Genomic DNA, 15,611 nt, shown 5'->3' with positions numbered 1-15,611 from the left:
CCTTTGTCAGCTTCGGGGACTACTGTCGGAGTAGATGACCACGGGTAGCCAAGCCGGCTCCCCCTGGCCCTTCTGAAAAATTATGGGCCGATCCGGAGCTTAAGAATCCAAGACATGGGTCCGCCTTCCCCTTGCTGGCTGTCTCCCAGGCCGGCTATCAGAAGGCGGCCCGACTTCAACCCTCATGGAGAAAGCCGCGGGAGGGCCGGCTCCAAGAAGCCGGCCGCGAGAAGGCCGACTCCAAGAAGCCGGCTCCCACAAAGCGGTCAAGACTGTACCCTCAGAGTCTGCATCCACATCACGGCGATGTGACGGGGCGTGGCTACAGTGAAGCCTGCCACCCCCGAATCGTGGAGCACGACTGGCACAGTGCGCTGTACGGGTGGACGTGGCCCGTCCGACGCGGCACTGTTGCCACGTTGACCCTGATGTCATCCACGACGGGCCGCCAACGCGGCCCACGGGCGGTGGGCCCCTTCGGGCAGAAAGACACCCGATGGCGGCCATGCCTCCTCCAATCGGCCCAAGACAAGGACGGCTCTCCATAGCCAGCTTGCCACCTCCCTCGAAGGAGACGCCCCATTAAGGAGACAAGACGCGGTGAGGCTACAGTGATCTCCCGCCGGGCGGCGGCACTGTAGCCACACCCACCTTGACGAAGCCCTCGTCATCAGGATTGAGCAACAGTAATCAGCCCCCGACCAGGCCCTGGATAGTGGGGCCTGGCTGTCGACCAAGGAGCCGGCAGCCGGCGGGACCCACCAGCCGGCGGGCCCCAGCAGCCGGCGCAGAAGCCGTCGAGCGTAGACACAGACGGCTGGGCCCCACGCCCAGCTGGATTACCATTGTACCCCCCGGGGGTAGGCCTATATAAATCCCCCGGGACACCCATGCACAGGGTTGATCCCTACTAGTTTTAGACAGCACATAGGGAGGAGAAGAGAGCGAGCTGTGCCCTTCTTCCTCCTCTCACCAAACAGCTCAAGGAGCATCGTGTAGCTACTTATTCATCTAGTGATCATGCGGAGACCCCGCAGAGCAGCAGTAGGGGTGTTATCTCCACGGAGAGCCCCGAAGCTGGGTAAGATTCGCCGGCGTGCATGTCTTCGCCTCATCCCGTTTCCAGGCACCAGCGATGTCTTACTGGCACCCACAATGATAAGCCACCCGTTGGCATATGTCGCACCTACCACCCAACAGTAGAAGAGTATATATAGGCGAAAGAAGTAGGCCGGTGGAGCTACGAGGGGCCCACGAGGGTGGGGGCGCGCTGCCCTACCTCGTGGTCGCCTCGCTAATTCCTTGACCTCCACTCCAAGTCTCCTAGATCGCGTTTGTTCCAAAAAAGATCCTCGCGAAGATTTCATTCCGTTTGGATTTTGTTTGATATTCCTTTTCTACGGAACACTGAAATAGGCAAAAGACAACAATTTGCACTGGGCCTTCTGTTAATAGGTTAGTCCCAAAAATAATATAAAAGTGCATATTAAAGCCCATTAAATATCCAAAACAGATAATATAATAGCATGAAACAATAAAAATTATAGATACGTTGGAAAGGTATCAAGCATCCCCAAGCTTAATTCTTGCTCGTCCTTGAGTAGGTAAATGATAAAAACACAATTTTTGATGTGGAATGCTACCAAACATAATTTTGAATGTAATTTTGTTTATTGTGGTATGAATATGCAGATCCGAAAGATGCAAGACAAAAGTTTAATATTGTCATAAAAATAATAATAATTCAAGCATACTAACCAAGCAATTGTGTGTTCTCAAAATAACATGGCCAAAGAAAGTTATCCCTACAAAATCATATAGTCTGGCTATGCTCTATCTTCATCACACAAAATATTTAAATCATGCACAACCCCGATGAGAAGCCAAGCAATTGTTTCATACTTTTGATGTTCTCAAACTTCTTCAATCTTCTAGCAATACATGAGCGTGAGCCATGGATATAGCACTATAGGTGGAATAGAATGGTGGTTGTGGAGAAGACCAAAAGGAGAAGATAGTCTCACATCAACTAGGCGTATCAACGGGCTATGGAGATACCCATCAATAGATATTAATCTGAGTGGGTAGGGATTGCCATGCCACGGATGCGCTAGAGCTATAAGTATATGAAAGCTCAACAAAAGAAACTAAGTGGGTGTGCATCCAACTTGCTTGCTCGCAAAGACCTAGGGCATTTTGAGGAAGCCCATCATAGGAATATACAAGCCAAGTTCTATAATGAAAAATTCCCACTAGTATATGAAAGTGACAACATAAGAGACTCTCTATCATGAAGATCATGGTGCTACTTTGAAGCACAACTGTGGAAAAGGGATAGTAGCATCGGTCCTTCTCTCTTTTTCTCCCATTTTTTTATTTGGGCCTTTTCTCTTTTTTTATGGCCTCCTTTTTTCTTTTTTTCGTCCGGAGTCTCATCCCGACTTGTGGGGGAAGCATAGTCTCCATCATCATTTCCTCACTGGGACAATGCTCTAATAATGATGATCATCACACTTTTATTTATTTACAACTCAAGAATTACAACTCGATACTTAGAACAAAATATGACTCTATGTTAATGCCTCTGGCGGTGTACCGGGATGTGCAATGAATCAAGAGTGACATGTATGAAAAATTATGAACAGTGGCTTTGCCACAAATACGATGTCAACTACATGATCATGCAAAGCAATATGACAATGATGGAGTGTGTCATAATAAACGAAACGGTGGGAAGTGTCGGTGTGGAACGACACCTATGGGATCACAAGAATCCCTACTACGGTTGCCAGGGCGCAGGGTTGCGAGGAGAGCAAGGCTAGTAGACAGCACAAGGATCGTTTACCCAGGTTCGGGCATCGAGGATGCGTAAAACCCTATTCCTGCTTTGGTGGGTGTATTTCTGAGAGTTCTTGAGCTGTCGAACTAGCTGTGGTCAGCGTGTGGTTCCAAAGAGCCGAATCCCTCTCCTCGTCGCCTCGGGCCTCCTTTTATAGGAAAAAGGGGTTGCCATAGTGGCACACAGGAGGTGGAAAGGTCTACAGTGGCACGAGGTTATCCCTCATACTACACGACAAGGTGCATTTAATGCATCGCTTAGGTGTCCTTTTACTTTATCGGGGACGGGGGCGAGGCCCGTCCCGTCCGTCGCCGATCCTCCTCGCTTCGACACGCGCCTCGGCCGGGGATGCGTGTGGTGCCATGTAGGCAGGCAGGTAGCTCATTTGGCGCGATGGTGGAGCCTTCACGAACATCTGCATGCTGCCACGCAGGCGCTTGATGAGTTGGCATGGGAGCTGCATGTTGCCACGGAGGTGCCCGCCCTGCTGGTTGGGTTGGCAGCTACATGTGAACGGCGGTGGAAGCTTGGTTGATGTGGGCTTGGCGGTGGCCTTGCCGGCGTCTTTGGCGAGGGCCTTGCCGGGTGGCCCGGCAAGGGTCTTGCCGTGGCGTGTTGTCGTCCTCGGCAAGGTTCTTGCCGAGGGTCTGGTGGCCTTCCTTGGCACGGATCTTGCTGAGAATCGTCGTCATCTGATCTGATCTTGAATATGTCTTCACAAAGATCTATATGCCACCACAGGGGTGCCTTCCCGAGTCCTGGCCCCACGCTGATGATGGCACTTGGGGCCATGGGCTAAAGGGTGGCTCGCTCTATTGGTGCGGGGCGAGCTATCCCGGCAAGAGTCTTGCCGGGGCCGCCGAGGCCACCCGGCAAGGGTCTTGCCAGGGGAACTTGCTTCATCCCTATGCTCTTTGTGGTCTTGGCCTTGGCGTTGCTTTGATTGCCTTGGGCTTCGATCTTACCTTGGCTCACCTCCCTCGTTCTGCTTGGTGTGGCCATGGGCGCGGCTCTGACTGCTCGTGCACAGAAAAAGGGGTACAAAGATGCACCCCTATTTTTGTACACCGATAGGAGCCCCCGGGCCTGGGCCACACATAAGCGCGACGCGTTGTTGGGCCAGGCCTAAAACGGTGCACGGGCAGGTGGGGCTGTTTTTACCGTGGTAAGACTCTTCACGCGCTCCCCCTCCCATGACCCGCGCGCGAGGCACGGCATGGAGGGGTGTGCGTGACGTGGGCGGCATGCGTGGGACTGTTTCCACACGCATGCGTCACATTGCAGTAAAGAGGCGGCTCGCGTCTTCCCCGTAAAAAGAGGGAGGCGTGGAGGCGCGGCTCATTTACTGAGCGGGGTCGGGGTGCGTTCTTCAAGGCATCCACTCCCCACGATCACGGGGTGGGGAGAGGTCGCCTCACCCGTCCCCTCAGTTCTGCATGTCTGCCACACATCCTTGTGGTCGCAAACGATGGAGGCGAGAAACCGGTCCGCCGCTGGTTGGGCGGCGGGTTGGTCCTGATTCCCCGCGCCTAGGGTGTCTGGATTGGCCGAGCGGGGCGGCAGAGCCTCGACCCCATTGAGGGAGTCCTGGATTAGGGGGTGTCCGGATGGCCGGACTATACCTTCAGCCGGACTCTCAGACTATGAAGATACAAGATTGAAGACTTCGTCCCGTGTCCGGATGGGACTTTCCTTAGCGTGGAAGGCAAGCTTGGCGATACGGATATGTAGATCTCCTACCATTGTAACCAACTCTATGTAACCCAAACCCTATCCGGTGTCTATATAAACGGGAGGGTTTTAGTCTATAGGACAGCACATTCATACACAACAATCATACCATAGGCTAGCTTCTAGGGTTTAGCCTCTCCGATCTCGTGGTAGATCTACTCTTGTACTACCCATATCATCAATATTAATCAAGCATGACGTAGGGTTTTACCTCCATCAAGAGGGCCCGAACCTGGGTAAAACTTCGTGTCCCTTGCCTCCTGTTACCATCCGGCCTAGACGCACAGTTCGGGACCCCCTACCCAAGATCCGCCGGTTTTGACACCGACATTGGTGCTTTCATTGAGAGTTCCTCTGTGTCGTCACCGTTAGGCTTGATAGCTCCTACGATCATCAATAGCGATGCAGTCCAGGGTGAGACCTTCCTCCCCGGACAGATCTTCGTCTTCGGCGGCTTCGCACTGCGGGCCAATTCACTTGGCCATCTGGAGCAGATCGAAAGCTATGCCCCTGGCCATCAGGTCAGATTTGGAAGTTTAAACTACAGGGCTGACATCCGCGGGGACTTGACCTTCGACGGATTCGAGCCACTGCCGAGCGCGCCGCACTATCACGACGAGCATGATCTAGCTCTGCCGCCGAACAGTGCCCTGGAGGCCGCACCCGCATCGGCTTCGACCCTTAATTCGGAGCCTACTACACCGATTGAGGATGGGTGGTTGGACGCCGCCTCGGGGGCTGCGATCCCAACGACGATCGAGCCGAACACCAGCCCCGCACTCCGCGAGACTTGTGACTCCAGGGAGCCGGACTCCTCTCCGGACTGCGAACCCTACGCGCCCCTGCCGATCGAATCTGATTGGGCGCCGATCGTGGAGTTTACTGCCGCAGATATCTTTCAGCACTCGCCTTTCGGCGATATTCTGAAGACACTAAAGTCTCTCTGTCTATCAGGAGAGCCCTGGCCGAACTACGGTCAGCAAGGTTGGGATACGGACGATGAAGAAATTCAAAGCCCACCCACCACCCACTTTGTAGCCACTGTCGACGATTTAACTGACATGCTCGACTTCGACTTCGAAGACTTCGACGGTATGGACGCCGATGGAGGAGACGATGAAGAACCAGCACCTATTGGGCCCTGGAATGCCACCTCATCATATGACATATACATGGTGGACACCCCAAAAGAAAGATATGGAGATGCAACAACGGAGGATGACCCCTCCAAGAAATAGCCTAAGCGCCAGCGTCAGCGGCGCCGCTCAAAATCCTGCCACAACAAATACGGCAATTCCAGCACGGGAGATAATAATACTCCGGAGAGCGCCGAAGAAAACCCCCTCCACCAAGATTCAGCACACGAGGATGGAGAAGCCAGCCCTCATGAGAGAGCGGCAGACAGAGAGGTCGAGGACGATAACTATACGCCTCCCTCCGAAGACGAGGCAAACCTCGACGACGATGAATTTGTCGTGCCAGAGGATCCCGTCGAGCAAGAGCGTTTTCAACGCAGGCTTATGGCCATGGCAAGAAGCCTCAAGAAAAATCAGCAACAGCTTAGCGCTGATCAAGATTTGTTAGTCGACAGATGGACTGAAGTCCTCGCGGCTGAAGAGCATAAACTCGAACGCCCCTCCAGGAGCTAACCAAAGCGCAGGTTGTTACCCCGATTATTGGAGGAAGCACTTAAACCTACATCAACAGCACTTGATATGGCTGACCGGCCACCTCGTGGCCGCGCTAGAGAGGCCTTTTGGCCCTCCACTCAAGCCCCACCCCATACCAAGGCACGGGAAAATGCGCCAAACCTGCGAGATATGTTGGAGGAAAAGGCAAGGCAAACAAGATCGATCTACGGATCGCATGGGCGCCCCATGACTCGAGACGATAACCGTCACGCCAGACACAAATCCGGTAGGGCCGAACATAGTAGACAAAGCTCATTGGAGCTACGTCGTGATATAGCCCAGTACAGAGGCGCCGCATACCCACTATGCTTCACAGACGAAGTAATGGATCATCAAATCCCCGAGGGTTTCAAACCTGTAAACATCGAATCATATGATGGCACAACAGATCCTGCGGTATGGATCGAGGATTATCTCCTTCATATCCACATGGCCTGTGGCGATGATCTCCACGCCATCAAATACCTCCCACTCAAGCTTAAAGGACCAGCTCGGCATTGGCTTAACAGCTTGCCAGCAGGATCAATCAGTTGTTGGGAGGACCTGGAAGCCACATTCCTCGACAATTTCCAGGGCACTTATGTGCGACCACCAGACGCCGATGACCTAAGCCACGTAATTCAGCAGCCAGAGGAATCGGCCAGGCAATTCCGGACACGGTTCCTAACAAAGAAAACCCAAATATTAGACTGTCCGGACGCAGAGGCCCTAGCAGCCTTCAAGCACAATATCTATGACGAGTGGCTTGCCCGGCACCTTGGACAGGAAAAGCCGAAATCTATGGCAGCATTCACGACACTCATGACCCGCTTTTGTACAGGAGAGGACAGCTGGCTTGCTCGTAGCAACAATATGACCAAGAACCCTGGTAATTCGGATACCAGGGACAATAGTGGCAGGTCGCGTCACAACAAGCAAAATGCCGTATTAACGGCGACAATACTGAGGATACGGCAGTTAATGCCGGATTCAGAGGCTATAAATCCGGTCAGCGGAAAAAGCCATTCAACAGAAATCCTAGGGGCCCATCCAGTTTGGACCGAATACTCAACCGCTTGTGCCAGATACATGGCACCCCCGAAAAGCCGGCCAATCACACCAACAGGGATTGTTGGGTGTTCAAGCAGGCAGGCAAGTTAAATGCCGAAAATAAAGACAAGGGGCTGCATAGCGATGACGATGAAGAGCCCCGGCCGCCGAACAATAGTGGACAGAAGGGTTTTCCCTCACAAGTGCAGATGGTGAACATGATATACGCAACCCACATCCCCAAGAGGGAGCGGAAGCGCGCGTTAAGGGACGTATACGCGGTAGAGCCAGTCGTCCCAAAGTTCAACCCATGGTCCTCCTGCCCGATCACCTTTGATCGAAAGGACCATCCCACTAGCACCCGTCATGGAGGATTCACCACATTGGTTTTAGACCCAATTATTGATGGATTTCATCTCACTAGAGTCCCTATGGACTGTGGCAGCAGCCTGAACCTGCTTTACCAGGATACAGTGCGGAAAATGGGCATAGATCCCTCGAGGATTAAGCCCACTAAAATGACCTTTAGAGGCGTAATACCAGGTGTAGAGGCCAACTGTACAGGCTCAGTCACACTTGAAGTGGTCTTTGGATCTCCGGATAATTTCCAAAGCGAGGAGTTAATCTTCGACATAGTCCCATTCCGCAGTGGCTATCACGCACTGCTCGGGCGAACCGCATTCGCCAAGTTCAATGCGGTACCGCACTACGCGTACCTTAAGCTCAAGATGCCAGGCCCTCGAGGAGTAATCACGGTCAGTGGAAACACCGAACGCTCCCTCCGAACGGAGGAGCACACGGCGGCCCTTGCAGCAGAAGCACAAAACAGCCTCTCCAGGCAATTCTCCAGTCCGGTCATTAAACATCCGAACACCATCAAGCGCGGCCGGAGTAACCTACAACAAGACCGCCTGGCACGTTCCGAACGTACAGTGGGTACAGGGGGAGGGGCACCACCACGGCACGCCCGAAACACGGCTTAATCCACACCAGGGGCTGCCGATTTTTTTATTTTATCTTACTTTCAGGACTCCATTCTATGGAAGGCGTGTTCGGCAGTTCAATTGCTGCACAAACGATGCAAGATCCAGGGAAGCAGACAAGCCATGCCGCATTACAAAACTCCCAGGTGGTATCTATCACGAGTAGTATACCTGTCTCGCATACCATTCCGCAGCCTGCCCCTGGAACGGACATGTTAAATAGTCCAACCTTTTGCTTCTAGCATTTTTTGTATCGTCCTGCTTTGATCCCACCCCTTTTTAATAAACAATGCATAGCTTTTGTCTATTTTTGCATTACTCTTTTTTACAAATATATGTTCCCTAAACGACATGTTGCACCCGTACACATTGGTACGGCCAAAATACGCCAGGGGCTTTAGTACCCCTCAATATGGTGTGAGAAGTCCGAGCACTTTAACAAGTGCGGCACCCCGAACTTATTGCATTATATGCATCGGCTCCGAATCATGTCTTTGGTCAAATGTTGGGTTTGCCCGGCTCCTATGTTTTGGTGCCTTACGTTCCGCTATATCGGCTAAGGTAGCACTAGGAGAACTACTGCGATTGTGCCCCAGTTGAGCTGGGTGGAGCACCTCAGTAGAGAAAGCTAAAACTGACTGTCATGATGAAGCGAGAGCTGGTCGTTGTTCGAGAGGTTTTTTGAGTCCCTAAAGACTTATGCCACTTAGAGCAAGGAGTCGGCTCTGTCCGGCCAAGGCGTGGATAGCGCCCCGAACTCGGTCTTCCGAATACCAGGGGCTTCACCGAAATTTAAAATTATAGAATTCTATGGCTAAGTGAGAGTGTTCACGCATTATAGTCCAATTGCCTTGTTCGTTGTGCTGAGTGCCTCCCTCGAAGGACCCAAACATGGGAAAAAGAGCGCTCAGGTTTATCCCCGAACACCCCAGCACTAGCGGCACGGGGGCAGAAGCCGACGACTCGCCATCTGTCAGAATTGATAAACAGCCGCACAGAAGGTAATATTTTAAATTCCAACAGCATTGCTTAGCGCGTATGAACAAGTTTTCAGCGCACAGGACAAAACGAGTGAGTTTTACGCAAAAATTACATCTCTGGAACATTCATCTGCCACAAGGCAGGCACCCTTCAGAACATCCTTATAATAATTCTCGGGCTTGCGATGCTCTTTCCCCGGCGGTGGCCCATCCTTCACAAGCTTCTCAGCATCCAGCTTGCCCCAGTGCACCTTAGCATGGGAAAGGGCCCTACGGGCACCTTCAATGCAGACGGAGCGCTTGATGACTTCGAGCCTTGCACAGGACTCCACCAGCCGCCACACCAGCCCGAAATAGCTCCCACGCTGAGCCTCTCGAGGCCACAGCCGAACTATGAGGCCCTTCATGCCCTGTTCGGCCGCCTTGTGGAGCTCGACCAGTTGCTTCAGTTGGTTACTCAAGGGCACGGGGTGTCCGGCCTCAGCATACTGAGACCAGAACATTCTCTCTGTCGAGCGGCCCTCCTCGGCCCGATAGAATGCGGCGGCATCAGACACGCTATGGGGAAGATCTGTGAACGCTCCTGGAGAGCTCCGGATTCGGGTAAGTAAAAAGTAACTTACGTTTATGTGTTTGCTTTGCATAAAGAAGGCCTTACCCGCCGCTATCTTCTTCACCTCATCCAACTCCTGGAGGGCCTTCTGGGATTCGGCCTTGGCAGACTTGGCATTTTCAATAGCCACCGCAAGCTCGGACGCTCGCGTCTTTGAGTCAAGCTCCAAACTCTCATGTTTTTACATGAGAGCCTGGAGCTCTTGCCGCACCTTGCCAACCTCGGCCTCATACTTCTCCCGCTCGGTGCGCTCCGTGGCCGCCGTCTTCTCGGCCTCGAGCAGCGCTTGCTTAAGGGCCGCCACCTCAGACGTGGCCCCTACAATAGCCACGATAATCCTTTCATTTTTTGCAATTGCACCTTTTTATATATATTTAAACAAGGTATTTCTTACCTTCCTTGTCCTCGAGCTGCTTCTTGACACGCCCGAGCTCTTTCTCGGACTGCTCGAGGTTCTGCTTTAGCATGTCCACTTCCGCAGTCTGTGCGGCGGACGCCAGCAGAGATGCCTGCACATGCATATTGACTCTTTTTTGTTAGACTCTTGCGAATTTCATTTGATCCTCTATTCGGCTTTTCTTCCCGAACACCAAACAAAGCATCAGGGGCTACTGTCTATGCGGTAATATTATTTACACATTCTTTACTTACCTCAAAGCCTGTTAAAAGGCTAGCACAAGCTTGAGTCAGTCCGCTCTTGGCGGACTGAACCTTCTGGACCACCACACTCATAATGGTGCGGTTCTCCTCGTCGATGGAGGCGCCTTGGAGCGCCTCCAACAGATTGTCCGGCGCCCCCGGTTGAACGGGGGTCACCGGCACGGAGGGCTTGCTCCTCTTGGAAGGAGGTCGACCGCCGGACTCTAGAACCTTTGAAGGTTCCGGAGCGGTGTCCGGCCTGGAGCTGGACTTGGAGCCCTGGGAGATTTTATCCCCTTCACCCCTGGAGTCCGGGAGGTCGCCTTGCGGCGCCTCCAGGACCACCTCCTCCTGGCTTGGAACCTGTTGGGACAACACTTCGGCGTCGTCTGTAGGGCGGGGGGAGGAAGCCGTCGGAAGCGAATTCACGCCCGACGAGTCCAGTGAATCGCTCGACGACGCGTCGAGCCGGTGTTTTGGTGGGCTGCATATTCGTATTCTACATAAGGGAAAGCTGTGCAATAAAGGAATACTATGAATTACTCTGGTATCCGGATACTTACGATTTCGCCAGGGGCTTGGCCCTGTGCGGGCACTCCTCTTTGCCGTCGTCGGCGTCGGTGGAGTAGTCCGGAGGAAGGGTTTTCCCCTTCTTGGACCCTTCGGCCTCCCCAGTTGGGGCGGCCTTCCTTTTCTTCCCTTCCCCCACTGGGGGGGACAGGTCTCTTCTTCCTCCTCCTCATCTTCGTGGGAGGAGTCCGTCTTGGAGCCGACGGATGATGGATCCGACTCCTCCTGGCGCCGGGCACTCTTTCGAGTCCCCGCGGCCTTCTTCTCCGGCACCACATAGGGTGCCGGAACCAGCAGCTTCGCCAAACGAGCATCCGCTGGGCCTTCGGGCAAAGGAGCTGGACAGTTGATTTGTCCGGATGTCTCCTGCCAATCCTGTCAAAGGTAAGGGAGCTTAGATCCCACATGGAGTCAAACTATGAAAAACTGATACCCTGTAGAAGGTAAAAATAGCTTACCGCACGAGCGTGACGCTGCGTGCTGAATCCGCGATCCTCGGTAGCAGATGCGGGGGCCTCGGCGCCTTTGAAAAGCACCTTCCATGCATCGTTGTACGTCGTGTCGAAGAGCCTGCTCAAAGTTCGGTGCCACGCCGGGTCGAACGCCCACAGGTTGAAACCCCGTTGTTGACACGGGAGGATCCAGCGGATGAGCATAACCTGGACTACGTTGACAAGCTTGAGCTGCTTGTCCACCAGGGTTTGGACGCATGTTTGGAGTCCGGCTAGCTCTCCTTTTTTACCCCATGACAGGCCCGTCTCTTTCCAGGACGTGAGCCGCGTTGGGGGTCCGGATCGGAACTCGGGGGCTGCGACCCACTTAGGGTCGCGCGGCTCGGTGATGTAAAACCACCCTGATTGCCACCCCTTCAGGGTCTCCACAAAGGAGCCCTCGAGCCATAAGATGTTGGGCATCTTGCCCACCATGGCGCCTCCGCACTCCGCCTGGTTGTCGCGCACCACCTTCGGCTTGACATTAGAAGTCTTGAGCCATAGGCCGAAATGGGGGCGGATGCGGAGGAAGGCCTCGCACACGACGATAAACGCCGAGATGTTGATGACAAAGTTCGGGGCCAGATCGTGGAAATCCATGCCATAGTAGAACATGAGCCCCTGGACAAATGGGTGGAGAGGGAAACCCAGTCCACGGAGGAAATGGGGGAGGAACACCATCCTCTCATGGGGCCTAGGGGTAGGGATGAGCTGCCCCTCTTCGGGAAGCCGGTGCGCAATGTCGTTGGACAAGTATCCGTCCTTCCTTAGTCTTTTGATGTGTCCCTCCATAACGTAGGAGACCATCCACTTGCCTCCCGCTCCGGACATGGCTGGAGAAGGTTGAGGTGGGGAGTGCGGACTTGGGCGCTGGAGCTCGAGTGCGCGAAAATGGATAGGCAAAGGAGGAAGAAGGCGTAGGTGAAAAGGTGGATCCTTATCCCCTTATATGGTTGGACTCGACTATGCGTCCCCACAGCCTGGTAAAACTCACTTATCTCCCAAGCGCCGTAATCAATGGCACGGTTGGGTTACCCACGCCCGTATTGATGTGAATCCCGTAATAAGGGGACAGGATCTCTGCTTTAACAAGACGTGCCAAGGAAACTGCCTCGCATAACACGCTGAGATGGGACAGTAAAACGATTCAAATAAAGGCTTGGCCGTGGTGTGATGTCACACTACGGAATACGTCAGCAGATTAGATTTGTATAAATATTATTCTCTCTATGGCCATATGTGGAAACTTATTTTGCAGAGCCGGACACTATCTTTGTGTTCAAAATCTTCTATGAAGTACTTGAAGGAGGAACCTGCCTTGCAATGCCGAAGACAATCTGCGCGCCGGACTCGTCGTCATTAAAGCCTGGTTCAGGGGCTACTAAGGGAGTCCTGGATTAGGGGGTGTCCGGATGGCCGGACTATACCTTCAGCCGGACTCTCAGACTGTGAAGATACAAGATTGAAGACTTCGTCCCGTGTCCGGATGGGACTTTCCTTGGCGTGGAAGGCAAGCTTGGCGATACGGATATGTAGATCTCCTACCATTGTAACCGACTCTATGTAACCCTAACCCTATCTGGTGTCTATATAAACCGAAGGGTTTTAGTCCGTAGGACAACACATTCATACACAACAATCATACCATAGGCTAGCTTCTAGGGTTTAGCCTCTCTGATCTCGTGTAGATCTACTCTTGTACTACCCATATCATCAATATTAATCAAGCAGGACGTAGGGTTTTACCTCCATCAAGAGGGCCCGAACCTAGGTAAAACTTCGTGTCCCTTGCCTCCTGTTACCATCTGGCCTAGACGCACAGTTCGGGACCCCCTACCCGAGATCCGCCAGTTTTGACACCGACACCCGTTCCTTTATAAAGAGGAGAAAGCGGGAAACGGCACCCTGCATTCTTCCATCTTCTGTTTCTTTCTGCCTCTGCTCCTTCCTCTCATCCGCCATGGAGAAAGGGAACCCTGTTGCTTCGACGGTGGCGGCGAGGGTCGCCACTCGACAGCGCGTCCCTCCCCCTCCAGAACCCGTGGTGGTGGAACCGACCGCGAGGGGAAGGGGGAGGGGGCGAGGCCAGGGCAGAGGCCGTATCGCTCGGGGAAGAGGAGGACGGGGCAGCACGCCGGCCTCGCCCCTGCCAATGATGCCCTTCCCGATGGAGGGCCACGTTGAAGACCAGCCTTGCGAGTTCTTCATCAGGCTCCACCGGCCCCCACATCGTCGTCTTCGTCTCCCCACTCCGTTCGCTCGGGTGATGGAGCGTGCCTCACCCCAGACACTGAGGTTGCACATGAGGGGCTGCGGGAACGGGGGCACGCGGGTCGACTTCGAATTCCCGGCTCCTCGAGTTATTTATCTCCGCCGTGGATGGAAGACGTTTGCCCGCATCCAGAGCCTGACGGCGGGGCTCGTCCTCTACTTCAAATTAATGGAGGACGACCTGCTCTCCGTCAAGGTCTTCAGATACTTGGGAACTCATCTGAAATGATGAGTGGAGAGCTCCTCTGATGGAGATTCTGATGATGGAAGCTCATCCTCAAGCGAGAGCGACGAGGAGGACAGCGGGGCGGACAACGGGGACGAGTCCGACTAGGCGTCGGACACCCCATGTTGGTGTCAAAACCGGCGGATCACGGGTAGGGGGACCCGAACTGTGCGTCTAGGCCGGATGGTAACAGGAGGCAGGGGACATGATGTTTTACCCAGGTTAGGGCCCTCTTGATGGAGGTAAAACCCTACGTCCTGCTTGATTAATATTGACGATATGGGTAGTACAAGAGTAGATCTACCACGAGGTCAGAGAGGCTAAACCCTAGAAGCTAGCCTATGGTATGATTGTATGTTATGATAGTTGTCCTATGGACTAAAACGCTTTGATTTATATAGACAACGGAGAGGGTTAGGGTTACACAAGGTCGGTTACAAAGGAGGAGATATCCATATCCGTACTGCCTAGCTTGCCTTCCACGCCAAGTAGAGTCCCATCCAGACACGAGACGAAGTCTTCAATCTTGTATCTTCATAGTCTAACAGTCCGGCCAATGGAGATAGTCCGGCTGTCCATAGACCCCCTAATCCAGGACTCCCTCAGTAGCCCCTGAACCAGGCTTCAATGACGATGAGTCTGGCGCACAGTATTGTCTTCGGCATTGCAAGGCGGGTTCCTTCTTCGAATACATCACAGAAGAATTTGAATACGAGGATAGTGTCCGACCCTGCAAAATAAGTTCCACATTCCACCGTAGAGAGAATAATATCTTCGCAGATCTAATTTGCTGGCTCGTTTTGGCAGCATGACGTTATGTCATGGCCCGGTGATTATTCGAACCGTTTCTTTTAACCAGCCCCGCACATAACGCGAGGCAGTTTTTCGACACGTCTTATCAAAGCGGAGATCGTGTCCCCTTATTACGGGATTCTCATTAATGCGGTCGTGGGTAACCCAACCATGTCTAGGACTCCTAGATTATAGGCAAGTCCCAAACGGCTACGGAGAGGACGCTTGATATTCACCCTCTTTATAAGGGGACAAGGTTTTCGCTTTTTCCCTCTCGTGCTCAATCGAACCCTTCCCCCGCCTCGAGTTCTAACACCCAAAGCCCAGGTTAGGTGCTCCGAATCTTCAATCATCTCCGGATCCAGCCTTCAAGGCCGATGGATGCCCTCCACCGTTATGGAAGAGGACATCAAGAAGTTGAGGAAGGCCAGATACCTGACCGCCGAGGTTTCGCATCTGCTGCCTGCTCGAGGGCAGATCGTCCCTACTCCCGAACCCAACAAGAACGTCGTGTTCGTCTCCCACTTCCTCCGAGGTCTAGGCCTCACTCTGGATCCCTTCGTCAGGGATTTGATGTTCTATTACGGGCTAGATTTCCACCATCTAGCTCCGGACTCCTTTCTCCACATCTCGACATTTATTGTCGTGTGTGAGGCCTTCCTCCGCGTTACCCCTCACTTCGGCTTGTGGCCCAAGACCTTCGAAGTAAAGCCGAAGATGATGGAGAGGCAACATGCAGCATGCGGAGGTGCATCA

Source organism: Triticum urartu, chromosome 3A, assembly GCF_056163025.1.
Source record: "Triticum urartu cultivar PI428250 chromosome 3A, HENAU_Tu73, whole genome shotgun sequence".
NCBI classification, from domain to species: domain Eukaryota; kingdom Viridiplantae; phylum Streptophyta; class Magnoliopsida; order Poales; family Poaceae; genus Triticum; species Triticum urartu.
This window is presented reverse-complemented; position numbering follows the sequence as displayed.